The sequence below is a fragment of the Ovis canadensis genome, chromosome 22, assembly GCF_042477335.2.
Source record: "Ovis canadensis isolate MfBH-ARS-UI-01 breed Bighorn chromosome 22, ARS-UI_OviCan_v2, whole genome shotgun sequence".
Classification (NCBI taxonomy): domain Eukaryota; kingdom Metazoa; phylum Chordata; class Mammalia; order Artiodactyla; family Bovidae; genus Ovis; species Ovis canadensis.
The window spans coordinates 49707456-49724695 of record NC_091266.1 but is presented as its reverse complement, the minus strand read 5'-3'; the positions used below and the strand labels follow the sequence as shown (position 1 = coordinate 49724695).

Sequence of the window (17240 nt, the reverse complement as noted above, 5' to 3'; positions counted from 1 at the left end):
CAGCCAGTAACTAGCTGGTGTGCGGTTGTTGCTCCTATATCCTGTGATCCATCCTGAAGTCAGTGAGGCAGGCAGCTGGAAATGGTGTGGTGTGAAGAGAGGGAAGGAAGGACCAGCAGGGAGTGCAAGGATGGGTTGGAATCTGACTGGCCTCTCGATGCCTTTAAACCTCCATCCTCAGCGCCCTTGGTCACAGAGCTAGGTGTCCCCCTGGCCAGGAGCTGGAGTTGCTGCAGGAAGAGACCCCGTGGGAACTGAAGGAACTAGGGCTCAGCCGCTGGCCAACAAAGCAGAGCCAGAAGAGAAGCATCGTCTACAGCGAGCTGCGCCTGTACCTGGCAGCCTACTTTCCTAGCAAAAAAATACTGCTGCCTCTAAACCACACTTATGACTGTGCGCCATGCTAACCTGGAACTATGCATGCAACTCTGCTTGTCTAAGATAGACATTCAGCTTAACTGAGTTGACGCAATACAAGCCCACCTCTTGCACCTGCTGGGAACACAAGATGACCAGGGTGGGTTGTCTTCCTCATCTTTGTTTAGGTCCTATCCCATCAGTGAAGACATAACACTGCAGCCAGTTCCTGCTGGGCCAAACACAACCCTTCTAAATCCTCTCTAATGTCTCTTTACTTTCCATAGCACTCATCACCTTCTTTTTTTCTTTTGCCTCACTCTACAGCATGCAGGATCTTAGTTCCCTGACCAGGGATTGAACCCATGCCCTTGAAGTGGAAGTACAGAGTCCCAACTACGGGACTACCAGGGAATTCCCATTCATCACCTTCTTATATGTGTGTGTGTTTAGTTGCTCAATTGTGGCTGACTCTTTGCCACACGCCTGCCAGGATCCTTTGTCCATGGGATTCTTCAGGCAAGAATACTGGAGTGGGTAGTCATTCTCTTCTCCAGGGGATCTTCCTGACCCGGGGTTCAAGCCTGGGTCTCCTGCATTGCAGGCAGACTCTTTACCGTCTGAACCACCAAGGAAGGCCCACCTTATATCAAAGTGAAAGTCACTCAGTCATGTCTGATTATTTGCGACCCCATGGACTACACATTCTGTGGAATTCTCCAGGCCAGAATACTGGAGTGGAAAGCCTTTCCTTTCTCCAGGGGATTGTCCCAATTCAGGGATCGAACCCAGTTCTCCTGAATTGCAGGCAGATTCTTTACCAGCTGAGCCACAAGGGGAGCCCAAGAATACTGGAGTGAGTAGCCTATCCCTTCTCCAGCAGATCTTCCCGACCCAGAATTGAACCAGAGTCTCCTGCATTGCAGGCGGATTCTTTACCAACTGAGCTTTCAGGGAAACCCCTACTCAATTATTATTATTTCCATGCTTATTGCTTGCTTTTTATTTCCCATCAGTAGAACAGAAGTTCCATAAGAGCATAAGTATTTTTCCAACCACGATGTGTCCCAAACACCATGAACAGCTCCATCCCTGAGCAGGCCCTTAGGATTTGCTGTTGAAGGAAGGAGAATAATTGAGGGGGTCAGAGATGAGTCTGGAAAAGTCAGCAGTGGTCAGGTTAGGTAGAATGGATTGTGTTTTAAATGTGGTGAGAAGCCTTTGGGAGTTCTCAGTGGAAGAGTCAGGTGTTCTATTGAACATGTTTTAAAGATCACACTGGCAAAGTGTGTGTGTGTGAAGGGGTGGGCATGAGGACTATGGGAAGTGGGAAGCCCAGGTAGAAAGTGATCACCGTTGTCTAGCTGGGGATAGTTTGGACTATGATGTTTGCAAAGAAGTGGGGGCAAGTTGTCAGACTCCAAATGTATTTTGAGGGTGAAGCTGTCAGCACTTATCAGTTGGTTGGATGTGGAAGATGAGGGTGGCTCAGGGTTTTAACCTGAAATATGGAGTGAAATGGTGGGGGCCCATTGGCAGAGTGGAGACAGGGAGAGGGGCAGGTTTGAAGAGAGAAGCCCAGATTTTCATTTATTTATTCAGCAAGTGTCTATTGAGCCCCTGCCATGTGCTGGGCACTGTCTTAGGAATACAACACTGAACAAACTGGATGAAAAGCCTTGCCCTCAAGGAGCTTACATTCTAGTGAGAGAGAGTGAGTGAGTGAGTGAGTGAAGTCGCTCAGTCATGTCCGACTCTTTGTGACCCCATGGACTGTAGCCTATCAGGCGCCTCTGTCCATGGGATTTTCCAGGCAAGAGTGCTGGAGTGGATTGCCATTTCCTTCTCCAAGTGGGAGAGAAAAAAAAGCAAACAGGCAAGTCAGTAAGATATAGTGTGTTGAGAAGTGATGGAAGTAGGGATTGGTGAGGGGATAGGGAGTGTGAAGGGTGTAAATTTAGGAGGCTTGTTTAACATGGGGCCTTTGGTAAAGACTTGAGGAAGCGAGGGAGAGAGTCATGTGGACATACCATGAAAGAACTTTCCAGGCAGATGGAATAGCAGGTTCTCCCAAGGTTGAGCCTGTCTGCCATGTTTCAGAAACAGCAAAGAGGCCAGCATGGCAGTGGGGAGAGCAGGGAGAGAGGAGAACAGGAAAGTGATTGGCTGGGCACATAGATCAGACCATTCTGGGGATTTCTACTTGGCATGAGATGAGAAGCCACCAGAGCAGAGAAGTGACATGAGCCAGTCTAACCTCTAACCTCAGGTTTGAGACACCCATTGGACTTCCTAGTGGAGATGTCAAGGAGAGAGTTGGATGTGAGTCTAGAGCTCAGGGAAGAGATCACAGCTGGATTCGGGTGTATTGAATGCCAGGGATGCCAGCCAGAGGAACATTAATTACAGAGGAGAGCAAATAACGGCAGCAAATGTCCAAGAATAAAGTGTCATGTGAGGAGACTCAGGCCACCTGTAGTTACTCTGGTTCTGCTTGTTTCAAGTTAGGGGACCACTAATAGGAACCACAAGGCTTCCCAAGTGGTACTAGTTGTAAAGAACCCACCTGCCAATGCAAGAGACTGTTAGAGATGAGAGTTCGAGCCCTGGGTCGGGAAGGCATGGAGGAGGGCATGGCAACCCATTCCAGTATTCTTGCCTGGAGAATCCTGTGGATAGAGGAGCCTGGCGGGGTCCACGGGGTCGCAGGACGTGACTGGAAGTGACTTAACAGCACCACCAGTAGGAACCACAGCTGATCTAATTCATATGCAGTGCTCTGTGGGTTAATAATAAAAGAAGTTTATAAATTCAACATTCAGATTATACGTGTTTGCCTATTGCTGTGACTCTTAAGTGATTTCAGGTGGACAGATATAGGTAACAAGAACCCACAAGTGACCAGGATTCTCAGCTACAGGTAATTTCCAACCTTTGGTCTGAGAACCATAGGGGCTGCTTTTGGCAGAGGTTGATGCTTGTATAAATCCTGTCAAGGTCACAGTCAATTTGAAGCTTTTTCTAAAAACTTACTCTTGCCTGTTCACAAATGGTCAGACTTGCAGCCGTGTTCTGGTGAAGCGGCTCTTCTGCATGGGATGGGAGGAATCTGATTTGTTGTGTTTGCTGATTTGCATGATGTAAATACTCTTACCACAGCCAGTCTTAAGGTACTAGTCATTTAACAACTGACTCTCGAAATCCTGCGATTTTGCTGAGTATATAACAGCTGGCTCCGGTGTATCAATATTTTCCTGTCCATAACTCGTGGATAGGCTATACTTCTGCAGCCCCAACTGCTGTGGCTTCTCAGATTTTCTCCACTCCCTGTATCCATGCCTATGGGTCACACTGAAGACAGTCAAGTGGCCAGTACAATGGCCTTTACCTCTGGAATTAGGAATTCCTTAGAAGGCTTTCCTGGTGGCTCAGATGGTAAAGAATCTGCCTGCAGTGCAAGAGGCCAGGTTTGATCCCTGAATAGGGAAGATCCCCTGGAGAAGGGAATGGCAATCCACTCCCGTATTCTTGCCTGGAGAATTTCATGGACAGAGGAGCCTGGCAGGCTACAGTCCATGGGGTTGCAAAGAGTCGCAAATGACTGAGTGACTTTCACTTTTCTGGGACAGTTGGTTTTAGCCATGACCCCAGGAAGACATCAGCAAGTGTCTTCTGAACTGAACTGCTGTCCTTGTCATTTCCTTGTCCTCAGTTCCTTACATAAATGGAACTTTCTACATTATTAAGGTATTTTGAGATCTTCTGCAGTGAGGACCCTGAATTTGATGCTGGGGTTACCATAGGCACATATCTGCCCTTATTGTTTTTTTTTTTTAATCAGAATATAATTGCTTTATCATGTGTTAGTTTCTACTGTACAATGAAATTAATCAGCTATATGGATACATATATCCCCTCGCTCTTGAATCCCTCTCCCACCCCCACCCCCCACCCCATCTAGGTCGTCACAGAGCACTAAGCTGAGCTCCCTGCGCTACACAGCAGCTCCCCACTAGGTATCTGTTTTACACTTGGCAGTGCAGTATGTCAATCCCATCTCCCAGTTCATCTCATCCTCCCTCCCACCACGTCCACAGTGTCTGCACCACTATTCCTGTCCAGAGTCTTATTGGAGGATTGAGAAAAATGGAAAGAATACCTAGGAAGGCTATTAGCATTACTCTATGTGCTGTGCACGTGCTAAGTCGCTTCAGTTGTGTCTGACTGTTTGAGAGAGCATGGACTGTAGCCCTCCAGGGTCCTCTGTCCATGGGATTTTCCAGGCGAGAATACTGGAGTGGGCTGCCATGCCCTGCTCCAGAGAATCTTCCCCACCCAGGGATCAAACCCATACCTCTTATATCTCCTGCATTGGCACCCAGATTCTTTACTGCTGTGCCAACTGGGAAGCCCATGTCCCCCATGAAAGCTTGCCTGAATTTGCCTACAATGAACATCCACCATCTGTGCCCCTCATTTTGCGTGGAACATTTGCTAACCTTATAATAATGTATAATATTATTTAATATTAATAACATTATTATTATATATTATTATTGTTTCCCCAGAGCACCTTAATGATCAGCCAAAGACTGTGGATTTCAGGATTGTCCATTGAAACAAATACAACCGTTGTATATGTGCTGTACTTAGTAGCTTCAGTCGTGTCCAATGCTTTTCGACCTCATGAACTGCAGCCCTCCAGGCTTCTCTGTCTATGGGGATTCTCCAGGCAAGAATACTAGAGTGGGTTGCCATGCTCTCCTCCAGGGGTTCTTCCCAGCCCAGGGGTTGAACCCAGGTCTCCCACATTGCTGGTGAATTCTTTACCATCTGAGCTACCAGGGAAACCCCAAATTCAATAATTTAATTCTATGCATTGCTCTCCCCACCCCCACTCAAAATTGCATCCCATTTCTAAAAGTCATGTGTGGACAGCTGAACATCCTTTGGGCCTGAGCACTACTTAAAAGCAGGAAGAGGACTCTTTACTAAGCCAATTCACCACATTTAGAGACCAGCGACATTTCTCTCATATGCCTATTATTTGGAGAAATGATTCAAGCTCAGGTAGCCGGTCAGCTGGTTCCCTACCAGTCACTGCAACCTCCTGTTGCACGCTCATCAGCAGACCTGGCATAAAGCATCCCAGCGGGGGTCATGTGGCTAGGAGAAGAAGGAAGACACAGCTACCCCAAAGAGACACCCCGTCCAGGTCTACAGGACAAGGAGGCATTTTGTGACCAGTGGAAGACACAAATGTCTCCCGTCACCTTCTTTGTATACGTGATGGTGAAAACAGGAGAAAACGCACAGATCAGAAGACATCCAGACAGTGGGCTGTTCTCACTGACGACGTTTGTGCCGCATTCCTCCTCGCCCCTGGAGTGCATTGCGACACTCAGACTGGTGGTTCTGGGAGCCAAGCAGCTGATGGGGGAGCCTCAGGAGGCAGCAGAGACAAATTAATCTTCAGATCCACCATTTCCCCTGAAACACACCACTTGCTAAACTGAATTTCAAGCCAAGAGCAGCAATTTTCCACAGCCCAAGTCTGGAAAAGTCTGTGAAACCACATTGGGTCCGAAAACCAAAGTTGGTTTTTTGCTGTTTTTCGTGGAGCACCAGAGAGACAACTCCAGAATTCCAGATGTGAGGCAGCTGGATGGACGTGTGTGTCCAGGCATCTGCACAGCAGCTTCAGAAAGGCGACCACGGACAGCTGCGAAAAACCACCACTGACAACCTTCTTTCTCTTTTCTTATCTGAACCTCTGGACTTACTTGTCTGAAAAGAAAGAGGGAAGAAAAAAAAAAAAAAGCTGGCACTCATTGTTTTGTTTTCTCAATTTTCTTGTCAACTGACTCATGATAAAAGAATGTCCTTTTCAATCAATTTCAATTCTGCAGAACAGAAAAATAGAGAATTTATAGGCAACTATTGGAAACAAAGGAACCATCTGTTTTTTTAAGTATAATTTTTCTCTGCAATAGTCCTCTCCAAACACTTGGATCATTTATTTTCCCTCACCGCACCACTTTTAGTGAACCAGAGAACCCCATTGTCCAACCCAGGTAGGTTTCTTTGAAAAGAACCCCTCCTCCCCAGAGTGGGTGGGCTTCGGGAACAGAAGTCTAGTGGGGTAACCGGGACCTCTGTCTCTTACATGGGGAGGGCTTCGTTATCATGGGAAGCAGCCTGGGCGGCTGGTGGAGGTCATCCAACCCTGGTTATTCCGGTTCATTTGTCATTTTCTAGTGACAGTTTTCACTTTTCGGCCAGGAATCTTCCAGGGGTGTTTTACAACATTATGACTAAAATTCAGTCATGTGCTGGCAGCTGCCATGGACTAAAAATTTACTTATCCGAAAGCCAGAGATGGCTCTGTCAATGGAGATGAGTCTTATATAAGCCAGGGAATGGCAACAAGGTGTCTCTGAACCTCCCAGCCTCTGGGGTCCGTCCTTCCAACTTTTCAGTATATGATGCTCTCAGTCCCACCGCACGTTCAGGAACCATTTTGCATCCACGCCAAGGCTGCTGTAGGTCCCTGCTGGAGCCTTGCAATCTGCTCACCAGCCCCTGCCTCAGAGACTTTCCCGGTTCAGACCTGCCCAACTCAGCAGCCACCCTCCTGGACCGTCTCTTGTCTCGGCCTCTCTCCCTCTCCCACCCAAAAGCTGACTGCAGCTCCCTTCCCGTGAGACACGCTATCACAAGATTGTGGCACTTGGCCGACTTTCCTGCAGGCTGAAGAGCGGTGGGGTGGAGTTCCGATAGAATGTTTCACAGTCTTGACCTATGCCCGACTTTCCTTTTCAGGCTCTTGGTCTCCTGCTCTGCTGCTGGATCCCTTGTGTTCCCCAGAACTGGTCTTATCGCTCCCAGCTTCTCTCCCATGACTCCTGTTTCCAGCCCAGCCTCTCCCTCCTTTGGCTCCCCTGAAATCTTCCTGTAGCACTCACTTTATTTTGTCTCAGAGTTTTAGTCCCCCTTTCCAGGAAGACTATGGCTGGGGGCGGTAGGGGGGGGGCGGGGAGGAGCCCTCCTCCCGTGACCAAAAGGCCCATCAAACTCATGAGGGTATTTCCACCCTCATGGATGAAAGAAAGAAGAAATAGTGAACAGCACAGCGGACTGTGGGGGCTCTCCTATAAAGGCCTAACCAGGAATTTGGGTATTGGCCAAATTAGAAGTAGGTTGAGGTGGCCTCAACCAAGCCCTTGCCTGGCTCCCGTGGAATTAGCTGCATGGGAAACCACTGGTCTTTATTCTACATTTAAAACTTCTATATACCTTGCTTTCATTTCTTCTAAAACTGTCTGCTAGGCTTTCGTTTCTATTTTAAAAAGGCATGAAAATAAAATCACTGGTTAGTGATGAAGAAGCCACCCAAATCTTCCGTTCTAAAAGGAAAAAAATAAGGCAGATCAGAGAAATACACCTCCAAGTATACACAGCTTTTGTCTCTAAACAAAACAGTGAAATTATGAGTTATTTTATTGTCTTATTGGGTTTTTTGCAAGTTTTCTATGATAAACATGAATTATTTTATAATATAAAGATGAAAGCTACAAAATTATTATAAGAAAGATTTGCTCCTTAAAAAAAAACAACTGTATGTGCATCCAATAAACCATTTTTACACAGTTCATCACAACTAACAACCACACTAACTGGGTTTTTCTCTTTTTAATCATTTGTAGTCCCAGTATGAAATTTATCTGTTTCAAAGTCTCAAATATGGGAATAAATAGCTGCTATGCCTAGAGCCTTCTATGAATATATGAGATGAACTTTGCTTTTGTAAACAGCATCCAATGAAGGGAAAAGTCAGTTATCTGACATTGAGAGCTGTGGTCCCTTAACCACCCAGGCAGAACCTTCTCTTTTTAGCACTTCCTTTTTAGCTGGTTGAAAGTCATAACTTTTGCCATCACTGTTACCACTACTACACCATCACCATCACCATTGTTACCATCATCACCGTTATCCTTTCTTTAACTGAGTACCTACTGTGTGCCAGGCTAGATACCTGATATGTTACATACACAGTCTCGTATGAATGTGAATTCTCATTCAGACTCTATAAAGTAAGAATCCTGTCCCCTCCTTATAGCTGAGGAAATAGGCTCAGAGAAATTAAGTTGCTTACCTGATCATTCATGACCAATCCAGCATGAACTATAGTGATTTTTAAAAATTACATAAATATTTTACTTGAATAATAAAATAGATATTACAAAGATTTCTCTTTTTATTTTTTAAATTATGAAATATGAGAACACATTTACAGGTGACTTGGAAAATACAAAACAAATTTACATGTAGTTCCACTGTATATTACAATTATTTTTTTAAATTCATTCCTAGTTGAAGAATAATGATATTCTTTATGATATTGTATTGGTTTCTGCCACACATCATCATGAACAATTATCTTTTTAAGTAGATACTTTAAGATTTTTAGTTGGAGTTTTAATAACAAACTCTCAAAAATTAATAGAATGGATAGAAAAGTCAAAGGATGTAGTAGGCCTGAAATGCACTATGAACCAATTCAGCATAATTAAAATTTATACATTTTTCACACAACAGCAGGATATGAATCCTATTCAAGTTCCCATAGATTTGAGGAAAGAACGACAATGTTTAATTCTGCCAACCTCACCCAACAATATAACATAGCAGCTAGCTATATTACTGCAATTCAGTCATTCATCCGCCCACTGGGATAGTCACCAGGTGCATGGTATCCCATCTGTGGAAGGCATAGCCCTAGGGATTAGGAGATCTGCACAAGCATAAAGGCAAGTTCCCTGGAAAAATTTAGGAAAGGAAATAAGCCAAGCCTAACTATAACCCAAGTGCAGAGGTGGCAGATGTCCTGGCAAGGACAAATGCAAAATGGTACGAGAATCCAAAGAAGAAATTACCAGGTGGGAGGGAGTCTGCTTAAGGGAGATCTTCATGGAAGATAACTGTGGTTTCTCATTGAACTGTGTTTCAAATGGAGAGAATGACAGGGGCTAAGGAATTCACATAGCATGCAAGGAATCCAATGTAGCTGGAAGAAGGGGTAGCCATGTGTGGGTGAGCAGGGAATGGCTGATTGTGGAGGGGACCCTAAATGATTCACCTGAGGCTTTAAACCTTATTTCAGGGGTGCTTGGGCCAGGCTGTGCAGGAGGACATGACTACCGCTGTGCTTTGGGGAGAGTAACCTACCAAGGGCAGGGTGGTGGGGTCTGGATAAAATGAAGAGTGGGGTGGATCAAGAGAGTCAGCCTCCCCAACACTGTAAATCAACTGTATTCCAATAAAAATCTTTAAAAGTTAATTAAACGCACACAGAAAATAAAACATGAACCAACAACCACGAAAAAGAGGGTCATCCCCGGAGACTGGGAGAATGGAGAGACAAAGGAGAGAGATCAGACCTACATTCCAAGCCTGGGTGACCAAAGCCCTCACCATGGCCTGGGCAGCCTGTCATTCTAGACTCTCCTCTCCTTCTGATTTCATTTCCTTCTTATCTCCCGCCTTGTTTACTTGCTCTAGCCTTTGTGGTTTCTCTACACATCAAATACTGGACACACTCAGCCATGAGGACATCTCTTGGCTTGGAAACTCCTCCCCAGATATATGCATGTTTCACTGTCTCTCCTCCTCCAAGGCTTTGTCCCAAGGTCACCTCTTTGCTGGGCTCTCCACCCCCCTTATTTTACCAAGTTCTTCTCTGTACCAAATATTACTTTCTGACATAGTATGTACTTTACTTATTGATTATGTTCGATTGTTTATCTTCATCTGGCTTGTTCACTGCTGTATCCCTGCAGCTGGAACAGAGTAAATGCTCATTAAATATTTGTTCAATGGTAATGCTGACTTGGACAAAAACTGGGATGTCAGGAAAGAAAGCTAGCATGGGTAAGAGGAGAAATTAGGACTCATCTTGAACATTTGGTCTTAGGTGCTGAGGGATGCTAGGTGGAGAAGTCTTTCCGGCAGCTGGGAATATGCGTCTTGAATGGAGGAGCCAGGTCTGGCCTGGGAGCCTGGGAGAAGAAGCTGTCCAAATAGAGACGACAAAAAGTGAGTTTATTGGAGGGCTCTTTTGGTTTTTTACTTTTTAAAGATGATTACTGCTGCTGCTGCTGCTAAGTTGCTTCAGTCATGTCTGACTCTGTGCGACCCCATAGATGGCAGCCCACCAGGCTCCACCGTCCCTGGGATTCTCTAGGCAAGAATACTGGAGTGGGTTGCCATTTCCTCCTCCAATGCATGAAAATGAAAAGCGAAAGTGAAGTCGCTCAGTCGTGTCCAACTCCTAGCGACCCCATGGACTGCAGCCTGCCAGGCTTCTCCGTCCATGGGATTTTCCAGGCAAGAGTACTGGAATGGGGTGCCATCAGATACTTTTAAATTACACATGTGACTCACATTATATTTCTCTTTTTTTCCTGAACAGTATTATTTTGAACACAAGCATTTCTTATGATTTTGTGTATGTTTGTTGCTATCTCTTTTTCTTCTGCAGATTATCAGATGTTCTGAAGGGATGATGAAATGTGTCAACAAAGACTCCGTCTGCTGTTATATAAGCATCTCTATGCTCAATAAAAGAGAATGATCCTAAGCTCTAGTTACAAAGAACCATGACAAAAAAACTAATATGAAAATTTTCTAGGCAAAAAACCAGGCTGTTAGTTGATTTTAAATAAATATTTTAGTGAGAGTGGTTTTGTTTCAGCATACTGAAATTACTAAATCCTAGGTTATGAACCACCCCCCCTCCCCATTATATAAGTAGATTAGGAGGGCATGTTGGATATGATCTCATTCCTTCATTTGCTCATTCATTTACTCAAAAAGTATTTACATTTCTTTAATATTTAATGTAGTACTTAATATAATGTTGTAGATAATAAATACGACAAGTGTATTCAGGCATGTGTTTTTGCATTAATATTCATAGAACATCACCTCATGCCAGACACTGTAACTTAGGGATATTTGGTGGTCCATGAAGATAGTCTCTATTGGACACAGCTGGCTAGTCTGCTGGGGTTAAAAATTCAACAGCATTTATAAATTTGGTTTTCTGCCTTTCCGTCTTTCCTTCTCACTCTGCTCTCTCTTTCTCATCCTTTTTCCCTTCCTCCTGTCCTTCCTTCCTTCCTTCCTTTCTCAACAAATGCCTTTCAGCAGCTACATTATTTTCTGAATGGACACCTGATTAGTTGATCTTCCATTCTCAGTGAAAATGAATGCTTTTTATGACACAAAATCATCACATTGCTTTAGCATTAAGTTGCCTGGAACTATATCAAAGTCAGTGACATATGTAGTCCATTAGTTGCACTGAGCTCTTAACCTCCCTGGGAGAAAAAGAAACGACATAAATAAGGCTTCTTTTACATCAAGCAGCAAATAAATGAAGTCATTTGAAGAAACCACCTACATGAAGTCCTGGAACTGTAATTACCCAACTCTCTCTTTTGGCAAACAGAGGCTTTCTTAAAATATAGCTGTCTCCCCAGTAATGGTCCCTCCCGGTGGGATGTAGCAAGACTGTGGGTCACAGGGGCCCAAGACAAAGATGTTACTGATTTGGACACTTGAACTACTGCTCAAGAAGGAAATTCCCAGCGTTCATCCTGGCCGAGATCAGAAATTGTTTTGGAAGCTGTGAGGTCAGCCTTTAGTCTCTATAGGTCCGCTTGTAGGGCAGGGAGTTCACTGACTTCTCAGAAAAGAAAAAGAGCACTTAATAAAATAAATTGCTTCTACTCCCCTCTGGTTTCTATGAAAAAATAAAATTCAGTATTAAAAATTCTGTAGCAGTGTGGACATCCTTCCTAGAAGAGATAGAGAACTTTGAACTTGGACAGGACCCAAGAGGCAATCATTTCAATAGATGAGGAAGTGGATTCAGAGAGGTCCCATGAGTTTGTCCAGCAGCCGCAGAGTGGAAAGGAATCTCCCTGAGCCCCCTCCACCCATTCATCCTGCCATCTGCTACTACCTATGGCTTGCCTCTTTCCACCAGAGTGGTTTTTTTTTTTTTTTTTTTTTTAGGCTAATGAAAGTGTTCTTTCCTCAAATATTTATTTAGGAACTTGAAGTTTAAGTGAACACTTCTGGTAATCTTTAGTAATTTTTGTTATCAAGGAACAGTGAAAATAAAACCAAGATTAATTGATATTGTCTTAGGTTTGCGTGGCTTTAATCTAAGGACAAAGCAGGCATTATAAAACTTCCCCATGTAATGATTTCCTTTTTAAAAAAGAGGAGACCAGTTTGCATCCAGAGTCCCAGCTCATAGGTAGAACTCACCTCTATTAACGATGTCACCTTCCAGGTGGGCCAGAGTAGAGGGCAGGGTTCTCATTGACTGTGTACACCTCTGGCTATTTCGATATGTCCAGATTTCTCCGGAAGCAGGCCCAGAGATAAGGCCATGTATGCAAATGATTTATTAAAAGTCTTCCCAGGGACTGGAGGAGCAGGACAAGAAAGAGGAAACATCAAGTATAGATGAGCTCTCAGGTCGAGTCCCAGCTTCAGCCAGGTACCCTGGGGGAGCCCTGCAGTGTCAATTAATACCTCAGAGTCAGTCCACACCTGAGGCAGGAGAACTGGTCTTTCATCTCCCTCCACCAGCCAGTCATCAATCAAGGGCCAGCCTATCCCAGGTGAGCTCCCAGGTAGCCTGGCTCTTGGCGAGTGCAGGAACCCAGGGTGGTCTTCTGTTGCAGGCAAGAAGTGGAGCAGAGAGAGTCAGGGGCTGGACACAGGAATGGGAAGCGGGATGGAGGGGAGCTCAGGACAGTAATGTCAGTGGCTTCCTCATCACAGGTTTGGCCTGGACAGAATCTTGACATCTTCCACTACTCCATTTATGTCTGCCAGGGCTCCTTCCCCTGACATCTGGATTGGGAGGCGTCGTGGGCATTTGCGGCTTTTGGTTGTCCCATCTCCATCCCCCCCTTTCCCTTGATAATTATAATTTAATTATCATTAGAGTAATTTAGCAGTATTAAAATAATAGCAATTTCAGGAAATGATTCCTCTTAGTCTGTATCTCTTGGCAGAGGTGACTAACCCAGACTCTGTGGGTGGGAATGTGCCCAAGGCTCAGGCCATCAGCTTGTTCCTTTCCCTCTGGTCCAGGGACTGGCCCAGGGATGGGGCCTTGGTCAGGAGTCAGACACAGGGAGCAGAGATGACTCAGCAGTTTTTAAACAGAAAGATGTTTAATGCTGGGAAATAGACACTCGTGAAATCACCAGAAGAGCTCTGGCTGGGTCTCCAGGAAAGATGCTTTTTGCCCACCAGGGATCAAGGTGGAGAGAGGAGCACCACCTCCACCCTGCCATCCCATTCAAGAATACACCCAGAGACTGCAATCAGGCTTCAAAAGCTTCTGGACACCAACAAGCTGGAGACTGTACGTAGGACTTGACCAGGAGCCACATCTGAAGCAGCAAGAGAATGGTACCCAGCTCACTGCTGCCTTCTGAATCTCACGCTGGACATCTGATGAGTGGCATCTAATTTGCATGCAGAACCCTAGCTGAGAGGGGCTGAGGATGTAGGTTTCCACTTTGCAGGCTTTGCAGCACAGGGAGGTATCCTAAAGGGATCCTGAACTGGTTCACTGTGACCCCACAAATGGGGGGCACCAAAGCATCTTTAGGAGAAAGTCAGCACTTTCATTTGGCCAGCAATGGGGAAGAGAAGCTTTCTCTGTTTCCTGGTTAGGAGCTCCTGGGAGCCATCTTGACATCTCGGAAGGTCTAAGAATGAAGCTGTTGGGAGGTGGAGAACAGCCAGTTTGAAAGATGGAGAAAGATCAGATGCCAGTTAAGGGCCCAGAGAGGGGAGGTGACTCATTCAAGGTCACCACCTTGAGTGAAGGGCGGTGTTGGATCTAGACCACCCACCACCTGACTCCCAGTGCAGATTTTACCCCATCATGTGATCCTGCCATCCCTCGCCCCTCCCCGCAGCCTTCCCCCAACAGCTGGCAGGGTCCCACAGGCCCTAGTTAAAGACTCTGATTGGCCTGATCCCTTGGAGCATGCAGAGTTCCCAGGCCTGAGCAGAAAAGCACTCACTCGGCAAGCATTTCCCCACACACCTGCTGAAGCCCAGGTGTGAATGAATAACTCCTGACCAGTGCCTGGCTAGTGAGGAGCTCAGAGCTGGCTTGAAAACACCCTAGGGGTGCTCTCTGAGTGGCACTGAAATGTGGCCACACCGGTTTGGTCTATTTTCAGCTTCGGAAACAAGGGAGGTGAGGTAGGGAGGTGAGGTGGGGTGAGTGGCGGGCTCACAGGGCAGATGAGTTTCAGGCCAGCTTTCTGCATGCCTCCAAGGTCACCTTGGGCCCTTCCGCTGTCACCTGTGACCTTGTTTTCCTCTCCCCTCTTCTCCCTGGAGGGATGGGAAGGAAGGACCCTTCTGACCTCAGGGCAAGTGAGCTGAGAAGGGGTGGTGGGGTGGGGACAGGCACACCTCAGACCCTGAGATGGGTGAAGAAGGTGTCGTCAGCCAGATCCTGAGTGTTTCCCCTACATTTATTGGTGTACATTGCTTTAAAAAAAACCAACAACAACAAAAACCCTCCCAACAACGGTTTGAGGTCTGTACAACTGTTGTCTCCATTTGTAGTAGGAAGAAACGAGGCTCAGAGAAAGTGAGGAGCTTGCTCAAGGCCCAGAGTAACCCAGCAGAACTAGAATTTGAACCAGATAGGTCTGCGTTCCTGATTACTATGCCCTATGGTCTCAAACCCCAATAATCTGAGCTATCCTTTCCTACACATGGGCTACTTTCTATTCCTCCAGAACAGCTCTGAATGTTCCCTTTTATAAGCCCCATTTTTCTGATGGGGAAACTGAAGCTCAAAGAGCTTAAGCAATCTGCTCAAGGACAACCAAGAACATAGAGTCGAACATGACAGTGCCAGGCTGAACCTGGTCTCCCTCTGTGGCCCGATTCTGACCTTTATACTGTGCCAGATTTCTGTTCTCTGAAACGATTGCACAGCCTCTCATAGGACACCTATGCTGGTCTCTCCTCATTTTATGCCGAGGGAACTAAGATTCTCAAAGTTTGTGTGACTTGCCGCAGGTCCACTGGCGGCTCAGATGGTAAAGAAGTTGCCTGCAATTGGGAAAACCAGGGTTCAACTCCTGGGTCAGGGAGATCTCCTGGAGAAGGGAATGGCTACCCACTCCAGTATTCCTGCCTGGAGAATCCCGTGGACAGAGTAGTCCATGGGTTCGCAAAGAGTCAGACTCGACTGAGGGACTGATACACGCACAAGCCCCAGGCCCACACAAATGGCTGGATGGGCTGGAATCCAGACTCTGGACTCTTCGGCGGTGTGTACACAAACTCTATTTCTGATTCGTGTTGTAATTTCAGAGATGTTTTATCTCCATTTCTAGCTATTCTTCACTGGACAGTGGCTTCCACCACTTTGGCTTGGGTTTTCCCTTATCTCCTATCAAGCAGTTAATGATCTGTGATTGACTGAAGAGGAGATTGGGTTAGGGCTTCTGCAATTGCAACAGAATCTCTATGAGAAGACTCTTCAAAACAGGAACCCTCCTGTAAGGCAGCATTGACACCCATAATCTTTTGCCACAGAGGTCCTGAGCAAAAATGCACTAAAAATCAAACAGTGAAATTCCTCTAGGTACCTCTTCGTGTTTTCCTCACAAAAACACTTGTTGGAAGGCAGCAGAGGGCTATAAGGGGGTGAGCAGCGAGGAAAGAGAAAAAGCCTCGAATCTGGGAACCAGTAGGTATTGGATGGATTTTGGCTCTCCTTGAGGTTTTAGATGAGCCTTCTTTTAAATTTTATTTTTCATTGTGCTGAAGTAAATGATACAGTTCTAAATAATATGTCAAGTATGGCAGGAAGCCACATTTTAATTCCTTGACTTAATCCTCCTTTTCTGAAATCAACAATATTTACTGAACATCTCCCCTGCTCTGGGCGCTGCAGAAGCCACGTGCTGAGGATCCAGAAATAAATCAAACCAGGTCCCTGCCCTTCTGGAGCCCACAGTCTAGTGAGAGAGACAAATGCAGGGGGCACAGCTCCAAAGCCCCGTGTGCAGTGCTGTGACGTGGACAGGGTCAGTGTGGCCAGCAGCGTTTCCTTGGGTGGATAAGGGTGGGATGCTTGGGCTTTGTGGAGCCTAGGAGGCTGTGTTGGTGGGAGGTGGGGGCATTTCAGGCAAAGGGAATGGCTGGAATAAAGGCTTTGGGCTGGAATGAGTGACCCCAGGGCCTGAAGAAGCAGTGGCTGGGGGAAGAGCTGCTGGGGAAGGAGCAAGGAAGAGCTTGGCAGGTTTGGTTCTGAAGAGCCCTGGGTGTTATGGAAAGGAATTTAAATTGTCTCCTGGAGGCAATGAAAAACTATTGAAGAGGTTGATCAGGAATGTGACATGACAGGGTTTCTATTTTAGAAAGTCGCTCTGGCTGCCGTTGGAGGGTGGACTGCATGAAGAGAGTCCAGCCATGGGGAGGCCGTGTAGGAGAGGATGTCAGTGCTCAAAAGAGCACTGAAATGGCCCCAGCTGCCTGCGCTAAGGGCCAGAAGGCGGAGATAGAGGAGAGAGGATGCACGGATTGAGGCGTTTAAGAAGAATAAAGCCCTCAAGAATGAACACCCACATTTTAACTCGGTGTTTGCATGGCTGACTTTCTAAAAAGGAAAGGGAGTTATGTCTTTTTTTAATGGCATACAGGAACCTAGGGAAACAGAGTAAAAGGAAAAAATTACCCAGGAATCCCCTCATCATAGCATAACTCATGTACGTATTTTATTTCCAATCTCGGCCCCTAGTTTGTAACTCAGA

The 17240-nt window shown here is 45.9% G+C and overlaps 1 long non-coding RNA gene across 8 annotated transcripts in view; it reads left to right on the top strand.

Moving 5' to 3' along the window:
- LOC138427756 (uncharacterized) overlaps window positions 1-12193 on the top strand; it is a 65402-nt gene extending 53209 nt beyond the window's left edge. For all 8 annotated transcript variants that reach the window (XR_011252164.1, XR_011252166.1, XR_011252159.1 and 5 more), the window contains 3 exons: window positions 4926-6431; window positions 10331-10452; window positions 10898-12193. This is a non-coding gene — a long non-coding RNA (uncharacterized lncRNA). The remainder of the gene's footprint in view (window positions 1-4925; window positions 6432-10330; window positions 10453-10897) is intronic.
- Window positions 12194-17240: the final 5047 nt, after the last annotated feature.